The following is a 6,000-nucleotide window of genomic DNA, read 5'->3' as shown; positions in this document are numbered from 1 at the left end:
TTAACAAGACACAAACAACTCGTGTGAGCAGTAGAGACTAAAAGAAAATAGTGAGACCGAGTCAGCACTGCTCCGCACGTACATAGGTGCAAGTCGCGCAGCACTGTGTGAGTGCTTCGTACAGGCAATCTCTAGTGGCCAGACTGCACTGATACATTTGGCCGATTTCAGTTCACATGCACGGTAACACTACACTTGACGCACTCACACGTACTAGTAGCAGGATACAGCACACCTGTCCCTCGTCCGAAGAGGGTGCCCAGGACATGAGGGACAAACTGGTAGCTTGACGAGAGAGACATCCATTGGATCAGGAGCAACGGCAGCCAGTACCAACAGCAGTGGTGGGCCAATGTGCTGCGGTGGCAACAAAGCACAGGGGTGCGGAGATGCGGTAAACCTGAGGGCGAGTGGCCCGCGCTATGTCTAACGACAGCACTGGGAGGGAGGGTGCTATCACCATCTCTGTCATCACCAGTGGTCCCAGTGTGAAGGAAACAGGGCTGGACCCAGCAGTAATGATGGCAAGGGGCCGGTGGAGGCAACCCAATCGGAACAACAGGCTGTGGCAGTGGACCTGAGGCCAAAGATGTGTTGGTGCCCTGTGCCGGTAAGCTGGAACCCCAGGTCGCCGCACATGGAGGAGGCAACCAGTTGGACAGGGACACCCCCACATCAGGCGTTTGAGGCAGGGTGTGGCAGCGTGTGCCATACCAATGAATCGGTAATTTAGGGCAGTGACCGAAGGTGCAACTGATCAAAGTAGCGCACCACTAGTGCCAGCGCCAGCAGTGGCCGGTATCCACTTGCTTTGGCTGGCAACCAAATTGTGGTGCCCACACTGGCGATCACAGCATGAAGCGACCAGACGAACTTGATCGCGGCAGGTGTGGCGCAGACCACAGAAGGTGGAAGAGTGTGTGTGGCTGCTGGGTATGGAACAACACAGCTAGACTCCACTCCCACATAGGTGTGAAGTAATAGATGCTCAGAAAATAGAGAAGAGCATTGTCTGGTGAAGAATCCATAACAGACTTTTTCATTCGAAAATTGAACATACGCATTAATTGTTACATATTGCCATTTGATTGAGGATGGAAAGGCGGAGCCATAACATGACGAATGCCAAGACGGGAACAAAGCAATTGAAAGGTGTGAGAAATTGCCTGTGGTCCATTATCAGAAATGAAGGCACAAGGCAACCCCCTCAATAGAAAAACCTTCAAAAGCATACAAATTGTGACCTCGGCTGACATTGACACACACTGGAGAATGTATGGAAACCAGGAAAATGCATTCCCAGGGCTGGCATGGATGGAGTAGTTCAGGGGGACAGAGATGCCGTGCGAGCTTCCTATTGTTGGGCACAGTGCTCACAAGCCGTGACAAAACAGAAAATTTCGCCATCAATCCGTGGCCAAAAAATATGCGTCTTATCTCAACAGTTTGGTGCATGAAATTGCCCTATTGGAGAAGGCGTAGAACAATGGCCGTAACGTGGCAGGAATGACTATTCTGAGAGAGGTGTTTTCAATGGACAACAGCAAAACAACATCCAAAGCAGAGAGATGATACCATAAGGGAAAGTAGTTGCATAAGGGGTCCAAAGTCCAACTCTGGGTTTTATCTGGCCAGCCTGTTTAATAAACCACACCACCCATTGGAGAACAGGTCAGCGACAACAGCAACTGCTCTGCACAAGCTCATTAGTTGGAAAGCCCTCAACAATGGCCTGCATTTCAGTATCAATATGAAAGCAAAGCAATTCTTCCCAATCAAAGATGGGATCAGGACCCATAGGATGGGAGAACAAGGTGTCCGCATTGGCGTGTTTGGACTTGGCATGTTTAGATTAGGTCAAAAATGGATTTTGTAACTGTAGCAAGACAAGAACAGTGCCCAGTGTTGTAGGTGGTGTACTGCCTTGTCAGGCTAGCAAGTGAGAGGATTAAACAAGGAAACCGAGGGTGTATGGTCAGTAAAAAGGTGAAACTTGGAGCCATGCAAAAAATATGAAATTTTTAGATTGTGTAGACTATGAGAGCCTCTCTTGCCCCTTGAGAGTAACACTGGTGGCCTGGAGTGAGAGATTTAAAGGAAAAGAAACAGGTCATTGAGAGCTGTTGGCATATCAGTGTCCTGACGCAATATTGTGAAGTTGTTGTTGTTGTGGTCTTCAGTCCTGAGACTGGTTTGATGCAGCTCTCCATGCTACTCTATCCTGTGCAAGCTTCTTCATCTCCCAGTACCTACTGCAACCTACATCCTTCTGAATCTGCTTAGTGTATTGATCTCTTGGTCTCCCTCTACGATTTTTACCCTCCACGCTGCCCTCCAATGCTAAATTTGTGATCCCTTGATGCCTCAAAACATGTCCTACCAACTGATCCCTTCTTCTAGTCAAGTTGTGCCACAAACTTCTCTTCTCCCCAATCCTATTCAATACCTCCTCATTAGTTACGTGATCTACCCACCTTATCTTCAGCATTCTTCTGTAGCACCACATTTCGAAAGCTTCTATTCTCTTCTTGTCCAAACTGGTTATCGTCCATGTTTCACTTCCATACATGGCTACATTCCATACAAATACTTTCAGAAACGACTTCCTGACACTTAAATCTATACTCGATGTTAACAAATTTCTCTTCTTCAGAAATGATTTCCTTGCCATTGCCAGTCTAAATTTTATATCCTCTCTACTTCGACCATCATCAGTTATTTTACTCCCTAAATAGCAAAACTCCTTTACTACTTTAAGTGTCTCATTTCCTAATCTAATCCCCTCAGCATCACCCGATTTAATTTGACTACATTCCATTATCCTCGTTTTGCTTTTGTTGATGTTCATCTTATATCCTCCTTTCAAGACACTGTCCATTCCGTTCAACTGCTCTTCCAAGTCCTTTGCTGTCTCTGACAGAATTACAATGTCATCGGCGAACCTCAAAGTTTTTACTTCTTCTCCATGAATTTTAATACCTACACCGAATTTTTCTTTTGTTTCCTTTACTGCTTGCTCAATATACAGATTGAATAACATCGGGGAGAGGCTACAACCCTGTCTCACTCCTTTCCCAACCCCTGCTTCCCTTTCATGCCCCTCGACTCTTATAACTGCCATCTGGTTTCTGTACAAATTGTAAATAGCCTTTCGCTCCCTGTATTTTACCCCTGCCACCTTCAGAATTTGAAAGAGAGTATTCCAGTTAACGTTGTCAAAAGCTTTCTCTAAGTCTACAAATGCTAGAAATGTAGGTTTGCCTTTTCTTAATCTTTCTTCTAAGATAAGTCGTAAGGTTAGTATTGCCTCACGTGTTCCAACATTTCTACGAAATCCAAACTGATCTTCCCCGAGGTCCGCTTCTACCAGTTTTTCGATTCGTCTGTAAAGAATTCGCGTTAGTATTTTGCAGCTGTGACTTATTAAACTGATAGTTCGGTAATTTTCACACCTGTCAACACCTGCTTTCTTTGGTATTGGGATTATTATATTCTTCTTGAAGTCTGTGGGTATTTCGCCTGTCTCATACATCTTGCTCACCAGATGGTAGAGTTTTGTCATGACTGGCTCTCCCAAGGCCATCAGTAGTTCTAATGGAATGTTGTCTACTCCCGGGGCCTTGTTTCGACTCAGGTCTTTCAGTGCTCTGTCAAACTCTTCACGCAGTATCTTATCTCCCATTTCATCTTCATCTACATTCAATCAATCATGCAGATGTTGAATACTATCCTGGGGTACGTTATGCTATGCCTGCTCAAACCGTTCATGTAGTTCTGTAAGAGTTGTTGGTTAACAACAAAAAAGAATCACTTCTCGTCCCATCATCAGACAAATGATCAACTGAAGACAAGTCTGGAGATCGTGCTGACCAGGAAAGTTGTTGCATATCTTGCAGAGCACATTGGGTTCACAGGCAGTGTGCAGGCGAGCATTATCATGTTGGAGCAAAACATCACCTTCCTTGTAAGAATGGTAGAGGAAAAGTTCTAACAACATTCTGCATGTACTGAGTGGTGAACGAGAATTATAGCTTATTGCACCCCAGGCCCTAAGGCTGGAGTGGGGCCAGTGCATCTTGCATGAGTGCACTCTTATAAGATAGCACTCACCAGGTCTACATTATATGCATGAACAACCATCACTTGCATGCAACATAATCTGCTTTTATCACAGAAGACCATGGCATGACATTCCAACTTCCAAGCGATCCTCTGATGACATTCAGTCATGCCATGTACGACAATGCTATGACATGAGTGGAAGTCGAGTTTGAGGTGTGCATGCCCATAGTCCCACTGTAAATATTTGGTTCACAACAGTTTGTGTTGACGCATCTGATCTCACAAGTCCTCTTACCTCTACTGGGGCAACTGTGCGATTTGCAACGGCTGCCCTTGCAATATGACGATCCTGGCAGGCATTTGTGCTGTGTGGATATCCAGAAGCTGATCTATAGATGTGAGAATGTTCACATCACCACTGACGCCACCATCGTTGCGCAACTGACGCAGCACATCCAACTTTTGTGGTTGTTCTCTGAAAGGACCATCCCACCACTTAGAAGGCCACAGTTTGACTCCTTTCAAACTCGCTCACTTGACTGGAGGAAAGATGAGTGTCTTTCCATGGCCTGGTTGCCTGCTTGCTTCACATGTTTGTCTCGTACTGGGCCTTCTGGCTGTGAGCATTCACTATTAAAGGATAGACATGATGGTGTTTTGGTAGCTATGCCTCTAAGCTATCTGTTGGCAGTTGATGTTGAAACCATTATCAGAAAATTTACTGCCCTCCAGGTGGCATATGCCGATAGTGAGGCAAAATCGACGATGTCTTTCCAGGTGTACTAATTTTTGTTCTGATAGTGTATATCTATGGAGTGAGCATAGCATACTGTGCATGTTCTCATGGTCGAACTGGTCTAGTCACTTGATTCTGGGTCGCCATCACATGTCTACAATTTGCAATAATAGCAAAACTTGAATATTACATGTTCTCCCCTTGTTTTATATATGTTATTGTATGCTTTGAGTTTTAGTAACAGCTATTGTGCTATGGATGTACAGAGAAAGAGAAAGGAGGACAGGTTACTTTTAGTAGGAATGTACAACAAATGTATAATTGTGAATCTCATATTGATATGAGGCACACTATATATTGAAAAATATGATGATATAGTATTATAAAGTCATGTATATAATATGTAGATAATTCTGCAATTTTGTGGCATTGTGTTTACGAGACAAGTACTATATAAATTTGCAAGTTCATTTGAGTGAACTGCCAGTCAGTGTATAGACATTGGTGCTATGTTACTATGCAGGTAAAATTAATTCATGAAAGTCTTGTTAATATCCTCCAATTTATTTAGGTTATCAAAACCTAAAGTGTTTTATATACCTACTGGAATGTCATCTGGTTATATATGTAATAAGATGGGGAAACATTATAAAAATGTAAATGTTGGTTTGTTCAGAATCGTTAATCTCTGAAAGTTCTTGACTGATACCTTTAAAATTTTGACAAAACGTAGAATTCTAATTCTGAGGTTTACATGTTACTGTAATAAACGTTTAGATACATATAGACTACATAATTCTTAATTTGTAGGTATATAGTATACAGGTCCGCCCCTCGTGGTCTCGCGGTAGCGTTCTCACTTCCCGAGCACGGGGTCCCGGGTTCGATTCCCGGCGGGGTCACGGATTTTTCCTGCCTCGAGATGACTGGGTGTTGTTGTGGCGTCTTCATCATCATCATTCATCCCCATTACGGTCGGAGGAAGGCAACGGCAAACCACCTCCATTAGGACCTTGCCTAGTAAGGCGATGCGGGTTTCCCGCATCGTTCCCCTACGCTCTGTAAAGAAGCATGGGACTTCATTTCATTTCCATTCATAGTATACAGAAAAGAAATATTATTAGCAAACAGAAAAATTGTATTTATGGATGATTGGTTTATGACAGGGGCGGGCAAACGCTGCACGCGGCTCATGAGCACAC

This window comes from Schistocerca nitens, chromosome 8, assembly GCF_023898315.1.
Source record: "Schistocerca nitens isolate TAMUIC-IGC-003100 chromosome 8, iqSchNite1.1, whole genome shotgun sequence".
Lineage (NCBI taxonomy): Eukaryota > Metazoa > Arthropoda > Insecta > Orthoptera > Acrididae > Schistocerca > Schistocerca nitens.
The sequence above is the reverse complement of the archived record's forward strand: the minus strand, read 5'-3'. Positions refer to the sequence as shown.